Source organism: Myodes glareolus, chromosome 8 (assembly GCF_982192425.1).
Source record: "Myodes glareolus chromosome 8, mMyoGla1.1, whole genome shotgun sequence".
Lineage (NCBI taxonomy): Eukaryota > Metazoa > Chordata > Mammalia > Rodentia > Cricetidae > Myodes > Myodes glareolus.
In genome coordinates this window covers 49,224,993-49,240,599 of record NC_142033.1, presented here as the reverse complement: position 1 = coordinate 49,240,599, position 15,607 = coordinate 49,224,993, and positions in this window count along the sequence as shown.

Here is a 15,607-nt window from a genome sequence, read left to right as displayed (position 1 = left end):
TTCCAATAATCTTTACTTCACCACAAGATCATGGCCTACTGCCAAGTTTTCAGCAAGCTTCCTCATGTGGCTACATAGCATCTCCCTTACTCTGCCTTCTTTCCTTCTCTATCTGCTTGGAATTTCCACCTTACTCTCTTCTGCCTTGCAGTAAGTCAAAGCAGTTTTATTCATTAACCAAAGCTTTACAGCATACAGAGCGAATCCCACATCACCTCCCCTTTTCTGTCTATATAAACATGAAGGTTTTAACTTTAACATGGTAAAATTGCATATAACAAAATGGGTATCAAGCAAGAGTTATAGTTACAATGTTTAGTCAATTTATACTTGACAAATTAAGTAAAACACTCTAGCACGTATCCTATCTTTGTGAGTCTAAAGTTTTATGTCTAATCTATCTTTTATAAATATAATTATCTTTCTTCAACTCCATCAAAGACTCCAGAAGGATATAATATTACATAAGTAGACAGAAAGTTCACTGTGAGCAACTTTTAAAACTCTAGAATCGACAGACAACTCGCTGCCTGAAGAGTCATCCAAAGTTCTTCTGTAACATGGGGATATCCATCTTGAGATTACAGGCCCATAGCATCTAGCAGACTTTTCCATGAAGCAGGAAATTTGAAAGACTGTTTCACCTCTATTGACAGTTTGTCAGTCACTCTCTTTTATATCCTGCAGAATGTCTAACAGATACTTTCATGCAGCAGATACTCTGAAGAACTTTCTCACCTTTAGCAAGTTCAGCAGTCATTTTTGTGTAACTCCTGTATGTCCAGCTCATCAATGTATCCAGGCAAGAGAAGAGCAGTTTCTTGCCCAAATGGCTACCAAACTCCATTATGACACTCTTTGATGCCCATCATTCTTTTGAAGTATATTAGTGTTGAAAGGAGCAGATGTGTCTCATTGACATAAAATGTACTAAGTTATTAAACATTTTAAATGCCATACCCTGCTAGCCTTGAAAGTTTTGAAAAATGCCTATCCATCTGAAACATTTCTCTATACATGTAAAAACCTAGCTACCATGACAAGCTTGATTATTATAGATGACTATCTATTAACCTGTTTTTCTTAATTATACATTACACGCTTAAAAAGCTACACACACAAAATACCTTGATAAAGATAAGAAATATACTTATAAAAAACTGACCTTAAATTGTATCAATAGACTAAGATCCATACCAATGCAATGTATTCAACTCTATATTATATCTCTCTTTAAATAAAAACAAACATTCATAAACAACATTTTGGAATATGGGTATAATTCTCTCCAAACTTCTTTTTACATTTTGTTGGGCAAATTTTGAGGTTCATGGAGACCATTTAGGGGATCTTGGTTCATCAAACCACATTTGCCTGGAAGGAATCCACAGGTTCTCATATTTTGTGGAAACAAAAGCAGAACCTCTTTTCCAAAGCAACATATCCTTAGTCTCAAATTTTGAAGTCAAAATGCCTTCAAATATCTATGTTGGTTTAGCTTAGCAGCCTGTACAATAAAATGTCTCTCTGTACTTAGTTAATTCAGAGTCAAAAATTCAAATAATATACATAATCCAGACTTCTGTGTATATTACATCTTTACATATTATATTCTTTATGTGGCTTATTTTTCTTTACTAATTTAATCTATGATTGTCTGTACTGTGTCTCTTTAAAGACCTTGCATTATTATTTCTAAAACTATTTACTTTTTTATAACTATTTTCTCTCTCCCAATCCTATGCACATTTTTTACACACACTGTGACTCAATTTAGAGGTTTATTTTTGTCTGAATCTGTCTTTATTGCATATCTATAATAATTTTCAAACCAGGAGAGCTTTTAAAATACAAACCAACATGACTAGGACTAAGACTTCTTTGTCTGTTGGTTCCACACAGTTCAACACGGTGAAAATCTGTTCAGCACCAGTTCTCTGGCCCATGCTTACAGCCCCATTTCCAGGCCCACAGCAGGCCTATGTTGCCATTAAGCAACTTGTTACACTCTGCTCACAAGCCCCTGCTCCATATTCAGACCTCACAAAAGAGTCAGAGCCATTTGTGATGACAAACCAGGAATCCAGATCCTAAAGAAACTGTGCAATTTTTGTAACTAAAGCTGTGTCAGTAAACCTCTTTAAGGAGCCACACTTCTGCTCGACATCAGCAAACAAATCCTATCTGAAAAATTGCGACTACTAAGAAGCCATGCTTAACTCTGTTTTATATGGACATAGTCAGCCCACATTGGCATGCCATTTTATAGACGGAGACTGTTTGTTTGTTCCTGACCACTCAGACCCAAAATAATCACATGGAAACTGTATTAATTAAAACACTGCCTGGTCAATCACTTAAGTACATTGCTTGCTAACTCTTATATCTTAAATTAACGCATTTCTATTAATCTGTGCATTACCACAAGGCTGTGACCTACTAGCAGGGTTCCAGAAGGCTCCTGAAAATATCTTTCTCATGTGACAGCTTTGTGGCATCTCCTTGGCTCTGCTATCTTTCCTCCTCTATCTGCTTGGAATTCCTGCCTTACTTTATTCTGCCCTACAGTACGCCAAAGCAGTTTTATTCATTAAGCAATGGTTCACAGCATATAGAGGGGAATCCCATATCATTTACCAATCTGACCATTGTCAATAAAGAATAAACCTTTGGGGTTGGTTGGCTTGAAATTCTTACTGTCTAGACCTGTACTTACAAATAATTATGGTTTCAACAACTTTTATGTCAGGTCAAGATCCCAACAGATACTTTACAAGTTTCAATGACTATCATAGAATATGTTCATTAGTAGACTAAATAAAGTGAAGACCTTGTAGGTGGGAAGAAATTTATATCATAGTCTTTCTTTTATAAAGAAGGTAGTAGACTCAAACTTTTGAAATAGTGTAGAAGCCAACAGAACTTTTACAATTTAGAAATTTGATATAGTCCTTGGTTAGGCAAGTTACAGATGGGATTTATAGCTGAACAACATATAAAATTGTTCTAAAATCCTTTTGCATTGTCTCTGATGAAGCTTGAGGAAGATACTGTCAAGCGATCCCTGAGATGAGAAAGTGGCAGCTGACTTAAAATGTATGTTTTAGGTAACTATTTGTCGTATAGGACTAAAGGAGTTTAAGATTTGTCACCACTGCATTAAGAAGAGAATTTGTGAAGAAAACAAAATTCTACTTTTACAATATCAATTTACAAATGTAAATATACTTAAAAATCACTCAATAGTTAGGAACGACCTGATTGAGTTGGTTATGTTTAGAGTAATTCTAATAGCCAACCTGTTTTTCTATACTCATTTCTTTCATATTCCTTTCACATATAGTTAGTCAAACCTTCAATTTTCCATAAATTGTTTGATAAAGTAAATAGAAATATGTATACTAAACACGTATTTTAATAGACAGCTACCTTAGTTTTATTGGAAAAACACCACAATGATATTTCCAAAACCTATTGTATGTATAATGTGTATAATTGCATAAAGTATTTTACAATGCATGTAGACAGGGAGAGTCTTCTGCATTCTATACATGAGTAAATTATAGAGTCACTGGAAGCTCATAAGATTTGCTTAATATCATCTTATTAAAGAGAGGCAGAATCAGAATGTTTAAAGTTAATAATTTCTGATAACATAAAAACTATATTCAACAATGACAAAAACTGAAGTTTCTAATGTCAACTTAAAATTCCAGTTGAGCCTCTCAACAGCAAACTTCTAGACTTAGTACATAAGAAACTTCAATTCTTAATTTTTTCTTCTTCCTTTTTCCTCTATTGAAATGGATTCTTTTAGGCAGTGATGATTCATGCCTTTAATCCTAGTACTTGAAAGGCAGATATCTGTGAGTTTGAGGTCAGCCTGGGCTACAAAGAGAGTTCCAGGATAGCTAGAGCTATCTTATGGAGAAACCCTGTAAAAAAATGGATGCTTTTCTCATATAATGTATCTTGATTATCATTTTCCCTTCTTTTACTCCTCTCAGTTCTTCCCCACTTCTGCTCCCCTTCAGGTTCACTCCCTCTCTGACTCTCATTAGAGAAAAGGGGATTTTGGTTATATCTAAGAGATAATAACCAAACATGACAAAACAAAATATAATAAAAGGAAGCAAAAAAAAATCTATCATATTGAAGTTGGACATGGCAACCCAACAGGAGGGAAAGAGTCCTAAGAGCAGGAATAAAAGAAAGGAGTAAGTCACAAAACAATCCCATACCAGATTGGAATTATGATTAATAAAAGGGTCATTTATTTAAAGGGAAAACTTACAGATCACCATTCTAGACAACAGCCTCCTGCACAACCAGGAAAAGCATCTGGTAGCCACAAGTGGAGTCAGAACCAAGAGAGGGAGCATGCAGTTACCGCTGCTTTTTCAAGCCAGGGAGACCACGCCCAAGTGGGCTGGTATCTTAAAGGCTATTGGCTGAAAGAGCAGAAGGAGCTCCCGCAGCAACAAAACAAAAGTAAGAGACACATTTGTTCTGACATTCAGGAGTCCAGAAAAACACACTAAGCTAAAAGCTATAACATATAGGCTAAAAGTGATAATACTATATATAGAGAGATAGATATAGATAGAGAAATATAGATATATACATACACACCACGTCAGACCCATGTAGTCCCTATATTTGCTGCTTCAGGATCTGTAAACTCCTATATGCCTTGCTTAGTTGATCCAGAATGTCTGATTTTCCTGGTATCCTCCATGGTTTCTGGGTCTTATTGCCCCCTCTTCTTCCTTTGGATTCCCTGAGATCTGATGGAGGGATTACTTTCCAAGTAATGTCTGGCTGTGAATCGCTGTACCTGTGCTTATCTCTGGACCAAGGAAGCCTCTAATGATGACTGGATAAGCCACTAATCTGTGATTATAGCATAATATAATTAGGAATAATTTTATTGACACTGTTTTCTTCTTATTTGTTTCAATTTGTGAATTACTTTATTTGGTCAATGGACCAGTGTCCTTTGCTATTAGCCTAATGTCCAAGAAAAATTAAGACATTGCCTCAGAACTAAAGGCACAAATGTGCCCATAATTAAACCTCAAGATTCTTTTTCTATCCCCCTGGAGGCTTCTTAATGGAACCTACCTTCCGTATTCTGCCCACACTGTTTAGTCACTTAGTGATCTATGGTGAAAAGAACAAGTGAATTCTCCTCTCTAACACAGTCACACATTCATACCTAGGAAATAATCTACCCCCTGGGAATCTCTGACTGATTGTAAAGTGATTTTCTCATGCTGTGTTTTCTGTAAACCTAATACAAAACACTGAGTTTATGAGGTAGTGTAAGAATACAAATAACACCTCAGGAACTACATCCCCTTCTGTGTAGTGTGTAGAAATTAATCATAGTTAGTTGATCAAAACACATAGATGTCCAGGACAAACAAAATATAAAAAAGTAGGCTAAATGACATTTTCACAACAGTGCCTTAAGGACCTATTGAAGATACCCTTGGGAATAAAATTCTCAGCCATCTTTGAACATACACAATAAATTACCCTGGAAGTAAATGATAGCAAAGTGTTGTACAATGGTAAAATTATTGATTTAGTTTGGCTTTTATCCTGAATTAGATGGGAAAGATCAATTGTTAATATTTCCTTGATCATTTCTAACCACGCTCGGAGGCATATGAGCAATGACACCGTGCAAGAGCAGAAACATAAATAAAGTAAAACAAATCCAAGAAGATTGTTTGCTCCCTAAATTTGATTTGGATTTAGAATTTATCTTTTGTCCTAATGGAATTGTGATGTATTTTTATTTGCACAGCAATGACATTGCATTAAAGAACTCTCTTTCAGGAAATGTAAAATGATATTTTTAAGCCATTTTTTTCTAAATAAACAAAATACAAAATTCTAAAGAGTTTCTCTGTTTGTGGCAATAATGGTTCTAATAAAAGAAACAAAGAAACTTTCATTTTCTGTTTCCTGAATGCTACATGTTGTGTATGAAAACAAAAACAAATGCTTCCCTTTGATGAGACCTGCTTGTGTTCATTTATCTCTCTCTCTCTCTCTCTCTCTCTCTCTCTCTCTCTCTCTCTCTCTTTAGTCATCCATTCCATAACACATTCTTTCTTGTTGAGTTGCCACAGAATAGTACGATCTAAAGAAAAATATATGAAGCAATAAAACTTAACACTCATAAAAAAATATAAGGATACACTTTGGAAAGTAAAGAGGATCTCTGCTTTTCTTCTTTCATTTGACTTTTTCCTTCCCTATGATGATTCTTTTAATAAACCCCTAGCTGTTGGATATAGATCTATATGTATTGCCACGTACACAACCCAAATGCCTCAGTTATGGAAATACCATAGTTGGCAGTGTAGGCAGTGGCTTCATTCATTTGCTCAAAATATATTTATTGAGTACCTTCTGTTTTCCAGATACCATTGTATATATTATAAGGAGCAAAGAATAAAAGTATAAGGAAACACAACAATAGGTTCATGACATCATGTACAAAGTGAAGTATCAGAGCCAGCAAACAAAAAGGTAAAAAAAAATTGATATTTATTACTTTCATGAAGAAGAACAGAATTTCCACAGATCATATACTGCCCTCAAAGAAAGGATGGGAACGTATTAGAAAAGGCAATACATATTTATATGAAGGTGGCATTTTGTATTGGGAAAACTCCTACACATGCATTTATAATACATAGTTTTGATGACAGGTAGGTAGAGTCATATCTGAAGAAAAAAGCATGGCAGAAAGGAATTCCCCTGCATTTATTGGCAAAACATTGTAAAGGCAGTGGACAGATTTTCAACAGGAATGAAAATTCGCGTGTCACTCTGGCTTTCATCAGCAGTCATTGACAACTATGGTGAATGAGGAAAAAGAAATCAAACCTTCAGCCTGCCAGACTTTAGGAAGAGATAAAATTCGGGTACCTAGCTGAAAAAACACTTCCCCTCAGTCCCTCCCATACCTAACAATTTCAGTCTATTTATATTCAATCTTTTAAATATTTTTTTATTTTAGATAACAAACACATCTCCCTCTCCCTCCTTTCTTACCCCACTACCTCTACCCACATCTTATTCCCCATCCACTCCTCAGGGAGTTAAGGCCTCCCCTGAAGAGTCAAAGAAGTCTGTCTTACCAAGTTGAAGCAGGACCAAGCCCCTCTCCATAGTATCAAGCCTGAGAAAGCTATCCCACCAAAGGGAATGGGCTTCAAAAAACCAGTTCATACATCTGGTGTAAGTCCTGGTCCCACAGCCAGGGGCCCTCCCAACAGGTCAAGCCACACAACTATGACCCACATTCAGAAGACCTAGTTCTGTCCCAAGTAGGTTTCCCAGCTATTGAAGTCCCTGAGCTCTCACTAGGTTGGGTCAGCTGTCTCTGTGATTTTTCCCAATCATGATCATGTGATGCCTCCTCCATCTCTTCAACTGCACTCCAGGAACTCAGCCCAGCGCTTGGCTGCGGATCACTGAATCTGTTTCCATCAGTTATTGGATGTATGTTCTATGATGAGAGTACACACTAATCTGATTACAGGGAAGGCCAGTTCAGGTACCCTCTACACCCTCTAGGAGTCTTAGCAGGGGTAATGCTTTTGGAATCCTGGGAATTTCCCTAGGGCCAGGTTTCTCCCTAACTCCATAATAGTTTCCTCTGTCAAGATATCTCTTTCATTTCTCTCCCTCTCTGTCCTTCCACCATCTAGGCCATCTTGAACCTTCATGCTCCCATTCCCCATATCTTCCTTTCTAATCCCCCTCCTAGTTTACTCCAGAGATCTTAACTATTTCCCCTTCCTGGGACTCTCCATGTGTGTTCCTCTTAGAGTCTTCCTTTTGCCTAGTTTCTATGGGGTTGTGGACTGTAACCAGGTTAATCTTTGCTTTACAACTAATATCCACTTATGAATGAGTTCACAGCATGTTTGTCTTTCTGTATCTTGGTTACCTCACTCAGGATGTTTATTTTGTAGTTCCATCCATTTGCCTGCAAATTTCTAGATGTCATTGTTCTTTACCATACGATAATATTCCATTGTGTAAATACAATCACATTTTCTTTATCTGTTTTTCAGTTGAGGACCATCTAGGTTTCCTTCCAGGTGCAGGCTGTTATGAATAATTCTGCTATGAACATAGTTGAGTAAATGTCCTTGTGGTATGGTGTGCATACTTTGGGTATATATGCAATAGTGGTATTGCTGGGTCTTGAAATTTTTTAAGAAACTATTCTCAAGTTTCTTATTCATGACCAAAGAATAGAATGCCTTTGAGGAGAAATAAAATAGATCTTTTCTAAGTCCCCCATACATTTAAGTTACTTACAAACATAGCCAATACATCTATCTCCCTATTGACTACATTGCAATGGATAGAGAAGGTTGTAACAGGTACATAATAGTTGAAAAGAAAGCTGTATTTAATAACCAAATAGTGTGGTGTGCTCTTCTCTGGAGAGAATAATGTCGTCTGCTTTCAGCATTCTTTAGTTGCCTGTAGTTCTTTATGTAGAGTTCAGATTTTACCTCGACAACAACCTAACGTGAGTCCTCTTCATGCTCTCATGTCTATTGTTGTCTTTGTTCAGTTCATGCTTAAGCTGTCATGTTCGTGAGACTTTATGGGTGTAGCTATTCACATTCCTAGGAGACACAATTTTGTAGCAAACTCTCTGATCCTCTGACTTTTAGAATCCTTCTTCCTCCTCTTCTGCAATAATCTTCTTTTTTTCTTTTTTCTTTTTTTTGATTTTTATTGAGCTCTACATTTTTCTATGCTTTGCTCCCTGCCTCTTACCCCCCCCTTCAGCCCTCCCCCAAGGTCCCCTTGCTCCCAATTTACTCAGGAGATCTTGTCTTTTTCTACTTCCCATGTAGATTAGATCTATGTAAGTCTCTCTTAGTGTCCTCATTGTTGTCTAACTTCTCTGGGATTGTGGTTTAGAAATAATCTTCTAATCTTAGATGCCAGAGTTACGTTGTAGATGTATTAGTTAGGAATGGACTCCACAACTCTGTATTTTGATTGATTTTGGTTTTCTGGAACTGGATCCAATTGTGCCAAGAAATATTCTTAATGCAAAATGAGGAACACACTTAAAAATAGTCATCACTAAAACATAAAACAAGTAACATCAAACAGACTAGGTTGCTTTATATATTAAAAATATGTGCACATATGTGTGCAACAACAATACATTTTTAAAAAGAAGATATGAATTTGAAGGAGAGCCAGAGAAGGTGGATGGGGTCATTCAGAGGAAGAGTAGAGAAGGAACAAGCTTTTTAATTTCATTATAGTCTTAAAATAAAAAGAAATTAAAAATCAAAAGAAGGAAAATGTATGATTTCAGAATTATTATTATGAAGGAAAAATAAATTGAAAAGGGAAGATGGGTGAACAGATTAGGTTAAAGCACTTGCTCTCAGGCCTAATAACCTGAGTTCAATCTATAGAACACAGTAGGAGGAAAGAAACCACTCTAGAAAAGTGTCCTCTAGCCTCCACATGCAACACACACACACACACACACACACACACACACACACACACATTTATAGGATATTCTCTTAGCCTATTAAGTTAGCACAATCAGATGTGTTTTAGCAGAGGCAGGAATAAAATGATAAGGTCAGGAAAAAATGGAATTTCTATAGAGTTATTTAAAGGTTTCATCACTATTTCCAAAATAACATGAAAAAAGAAACATAACCTTCAAGCCCTAGAATTTGGCTAACTCCTTTGAGTTTCCAGTAATGATAGTAATTCTTAATCTAAAACACATCATGTTAATGAAATCCTGAACTACAGTAGAGCAGCTACCAACAAGCATTCTGAAACACTGTAACCAGATTTCTATCTTCCAATTAATTAAAATATAGGAATTTCATGCAGTCATTTGCAGTAGTTTGCAGGCACTTGTTAGAAGCTGAATGGATTCATATTGAATGAATTAGAGGTGTCTGGAAAGACACTGATTTGATACCATCAAAAATATGGGTTTTATAAGATGGTAAGTCACTTTATATCTGTAGGGCCTAATTGATTCCATTTATAATGATAGTAAAACAAATTTTCTTTCAAATGAAGAAACCATTTCTTACTTAATTGCTAATAAAATGATAACTTCATATATTTAAAGGTTATTAAACTATATTATTCACTCTAATGATTAAATCCTTAATAGAATAAAGATACTGGAAGTGTTCACATTGGAACATAAATCTGTTAACCTTTAAGTGCTTAAAATTTTATCACTTATGATACTATTATTAAATCTTTAACTTTCTAAACAGTGAAAATTTGTAATCATCTTAATATTACATCAAAATTAGAATGTAAGGTTCATGGTAGCAGCCGATTTCCATGGAAACATCCACTAATGTCATGAAAACTTTAAAAGATAACAGCCTCAGAAGGTAGTTGGACCCATATATAAACTGCTCTGTTAATTGGATCCAACAATTTTAGTTTTAGGGGTTTTTGAATAAGCAGACAACTGGTTAAATATCATTTCCTATTGAAACCATCTATTGAAAGTAAAATTCTGTCTATGGGTGTTTTTGAAAAACTTAGGCAATGCTTCATCAGGATGGAATACCTTAACTTTCAATCAAAGAAGTTAGAAAAGAGAAGTACATAGCTTCAAAGGTCTAAGGTTAATCTAAGATCAATATGAGCTAGACACAAACAAGATTTCTTGCAAAGTTAATGCCTGTTTCCATGAGGCAAATAAATTAATTCATAAAGAGATGGTGGTATTTAATCTCAAAATAGTTATTCTTGGAATAAGACCTTTAAGATCTGTCTATTTGTCACTTTTCTCCAAAATATCTTTATGCTTTACTAGTTTTAATTTTTAAAAAGTCTTCATTGGGAAATTTTCAACTTTTTACAAAATTTGTTTGTGTTTTGATAGACGCTGTTCATTCATTTCCCAAATTCTCAGATCTGAAATAATCACACAGAAACTGTATTAATTAAATTACTGCTTGGCCTATTAGCTCATACATATTTCTAAATTAACCCATTTCTATAATTCTCTATTTTGCCACGTGATTGTGGTTTACCAGTAAGGTCCCATCTTGTGTCTGGCATCTGTGTCTTGTGACATCTAGATGGCTTCTCATTGACTCAACCTACTCTCTCCTCCTCTATCTGCTTGAAACTCCCGCCTTGCCTTACTCTGTGCTACAATAGGCCCAAAGCAGATTCTTTCTTAACCAATGGTATACAGCATACAGAAAAGAATTCCACATAACTTCCCCTTTTCTGTCTAAATAAAAAGGAAAGTTTTAACTTTAACATAGCAAGATTACATACAATAAAAACAGTTATCAAACAAGAATTATAGTTTCAATATTTATATCTATTCTATCTTTTATTACAACTAAGGAAAACTATAACTATCTGTTCTTCAACTCCATCAAAGTCTGCAGAAGAATATAATGTTACCTAAATAAACAAGAAGTCTCCATGAACCCCAAAATTACTTTGCCCAACAAAAAGAAGGAAGCAGTTTGGAGAGAACTATGCCAAAATTCCCAAATATTGCTTAGAAATGTTTTAATTGATTTTTATTGAGCTCTACATTTTTCTCTGCTTCCCTCCCTGCCTCTCCACTTCTCTTCAACACTCTCCTAAGGTCCCTATGTTCCCAATTTACTCAGGAGATCTTGCCTTTTTCTACTTTCTATATAGATTAGATCCATGTATGTCTCTCTTAGGGTTCTCATTTCTTACTACATTTTTTGGATTGTAATTTGTAGGCTGGATTTCTTTGCTATGTGTTTAAAAACCACTTATTAGTGAGTGAATATGATAATTGTCTTTCTAGGTCTGGGTTATCTCACTCAATATGATGTTTTCTAGCTTCATCCATTTGCCTGCAAATTTCAAGGTGTCATTATTTTTTTCTGCTGTGTAGTACTCCATTGTGTAAATGTACTACATATTCCTTATCCGTTCTTTGGTCAAGGAGCATTTAGGTAGTGGCTATGATAAATGATGCTGCTATGAACAGAGTTGAGCACATGTCTTTGTGGTATAATTGAGGATCCTTTGGATATATACCCAAAATTGGTATTGCTTGGTCTTGAGAAAGGTTGTTTCCTAATTTTCTAAGAAATAATCATATTAATATCCAAAAGGGTTGTTCCAACTTGCACTCCCATCAGCAATGCAGGAGTATTCCCTTTACCCCACAACCTCTCCAGCATAAGTTGTCATCAGTGTTTTTTATCTTGACTATTCTTATAGGTGTAAGATGGAATCTCAAAGTTGTTTTGGCTTGCATTTCTCTGATGGCTAAGAATGTTGAGCATTTCCTTAAGTGTCTTTCAGTCATTTTAGATTCCTCCATTAAGATTTCTCGTTTAGGTCTTTACTCCATTTTTTATTAGATTATTTGTTTTTTTTTGATGACCAGGTTCTTGAGTTCTTTGTATATTTTGGAGATCAAACCTCTGTCTGGTGTGGGGTTGATGAAGAATTTTTGACATTCTGTAGGCTGCTATTTTGTCTTCTTGACCATGTCCTTTTCTTTACAGAAGGTTTTCAGTTTCAGGAGGTCCTATTTATTAATTGTTTATCTCAGTGTCTATGCAACTGTGGTTATATGTAGGAAGTGGTCTCCTATACCAATGTATTCAAGTGTACTTTCCACTTTCTCTTCTTTGAGGTTCAGTGTGGTTGGCTTTATGTTAAGGTCTTTGATCAATTTGAACTTGAGTTTTGTGTTTCTTGTTAATTAATTCTTAGAATTTATATCAGCCCATAATTTTTGTTTGTGTTAGCCACATGGCTTGGTACCTTTTTTGTGAGGCAGTCACATCTTGCTTTCTCTTTGTCTGGCTTCCTTATATCTGAATGATAACTTCAGCCTTCATCTTTCACCTTTCCAGAATTTTCCTTGCCCCACCTCTACTTCCTGCCTGTTTTCCCTGCCTATTCTTCCTGCCTGGCTACTGGTCAATCAGCATTTATTTAACATACAAGTGACAGGGTACAGACCATTGTCCCACGGAAGAGAAGTGCTTTTTAAAATGTTAAACACCATTGCTATGACTAAGGCTGCTTTGCCTTTTGATTCTGCCCAGTCCAGCATGTTTGAGATCTGTTCATGGCCTCTGAGTGCCATGCATTCTGCCCCAGCTCCACTATCCTAGTGGGTCTATGTCACCATTAAGCAACTAGTAAAATGCTCTTCACAAATCCCATTTAAGTGCTCAGCATCCTAAAAGGGCCAGAGCTGTTCATGCAACTAGCATAAACCAGGAAGCTGCCATTTTATACGTTGAGTCAGTAAGCCTTTTCTTAAAAGAGCTGCAGTGTTCCTACTTGCTGCCAGCAAAGAGAGACCACCCAAAAAATAATTTTAAAAAATGTCAGCTACTAAGAAGCCTTGCTTTACTCTATTCTTTCATGTCTAGAATTCCTTCACAAGCTCTATCAGGTTTTATGGATGTATTCACCCACGTTGGTGCCATTCTGTTGACAGAGACTGCTCATTCATTTCCTCGATGCTTTGACCCAAAATAATCACAAAGAAACTATTAATTTAATTACTGCTTGGCCTATTAGTTTATGCATATTTTAGTTAACTCTTACATCTTGAATTAAGCCATTTCTGTCATTCTATATTTTACCACATGGTTGTGGCCTGCTGTTAAGGTTCTGTCTGGTGTCTGGCATCTGTCTCCTGCAACAGCTACACGTCTTCTCATTGATTCTGCCTGCTCTCTTCCTCTATCTGCTTGGAACCTTCCCCTTGCCCTACTCTGTGCTACAATAGGCCCAAAGCAGCTTCTTTATAACCAATGGTATTCGCAGCAACACCATGGGGTGACAAATGAAGATGGACACTAAAACTTAATCCCACACTAGCTCAGAATTGAATATAATAAAGGGTGATTTATTTAGGGGTCGACTCACAGATCACAATCCTCTGCATCAATAGGGAACAGGAACTGAATCCATCAGCTAGGAGAAAAAGCACACAAATTTTTTGGCTGCATTTATAGTATAAGAGACCATGCCCGAGTGGGCTGGTTTCTTAAAGGATCTTGGCTGAAAGAATTTCCACAGCAATTGTCTTAGAATATAAAGACTTTCAGTCTTAGTAGTTAACTTTTTTCTAATTGTTGCCATTGAATTTAAGATTTTAGAGATATTTCTGGGGTTTTGATGTTTCTTGAAGCAGTTTTTATTGTTTTGGTTAGGTTTGCTTTGCTTTGCTTTACTTGGGAAATATGAGTATGAACACATTGTCTCCAAATAATTGGTTATGCTGCTTGCAATTACTTGAGTGTGTAATAAGACATAAACTTTGGGAATTTTATAAACACAATTATTTTTGAGAGAAAAAAAGATGTACTTTCTAACTGTTATGTTTCCACATATTGAAGATTTCAAACTCAGTGTTTTCTGAACATTGGAAATTTATGAGAGTGTGTTAGTCAGAATTCTATAGAGAAACAGAAAAGCCAAATGAATATATTATGAAGGAAATTTGCTCACACAATATATGCCAGGTAGTAGAACAACAAATTTTGCAACGCATTTGAAATCCGGGTAGGTGTTCAGTCCTTGTAGCTGAAGTCTTCAGAAGTCTCAGTCTAATATTGAAGGCCTGTGAGAATCTTGATGAGAGCCAGGGGTCTTCAGTTCATGCGGGAAGGCAAAGCAGCTGGTTTCTGTTCTAGAGAGGAATGGCAATGGTCACATTAGCAAACGGGTAGATGTGACATGAAGCTTGGATAAGCAGGTAAGAGCAGACCCACTTTTGCCTCAGATATCTCAATAACCCAGCCTCTGCAAAATGTGACTCCTGCCTTGGAGAATCCATCCTCATTCTCTAAAAACCCTTCCAGGAAACACCTCCACACACTTTTCCAGAGTCACAGCTTTTTGTGGGTCCCAAATACAACCAAGTTGGCAACTAGATTTGCAAAATCAGTCTGGTTCCAGAATATAAAGACAATAATCATTAACAGCAGACAGCAATGTGGGCCTTTGGCACACAGGTTTCTATGTCTCATAGGACAAAGGAACAGAGAGATTTTTAAGGAGTAAATGGTAAAAGTGAAAAAAAAGTTTTTTGGAAATAGTCTTGACTGTAAGGATCAGTAGCACAGGAAGCATCTGCCCAGTGTTGAAAGAGGTTGGGCCTTCTCAGGAAGAGTGTCCACGCGATGATCAAGAATCCTTAAAGAGTTGTTTTCAACCACATTTGTAGTCTGGACAAGCTTTGCGATGGTTCCTCCTATTGATCAAATATCAAAAAAAAAAAAAAAAAACTTGCCCTTTTCTGTCCCTTTACTTAATTTTATTGATATAGCATATGATCAATTTCATTTTGAATCTCTCGATTTTCACTATTGTCAATAGCTCTTAACAAATATTATCTAAGAGACATATTTCACTAATGCAATGTAGAGAAGATCTGAAAAACACAGATACGTTTATCCTGATTTTTTATAGGAGATGTAATTCATGAACATATGATGCTTTTCAGACATAGGTGGCAAGCTCCCCCATCCTTCCTCTTGTCTGCCATTCCTTACATTAATTTCCACGTCTT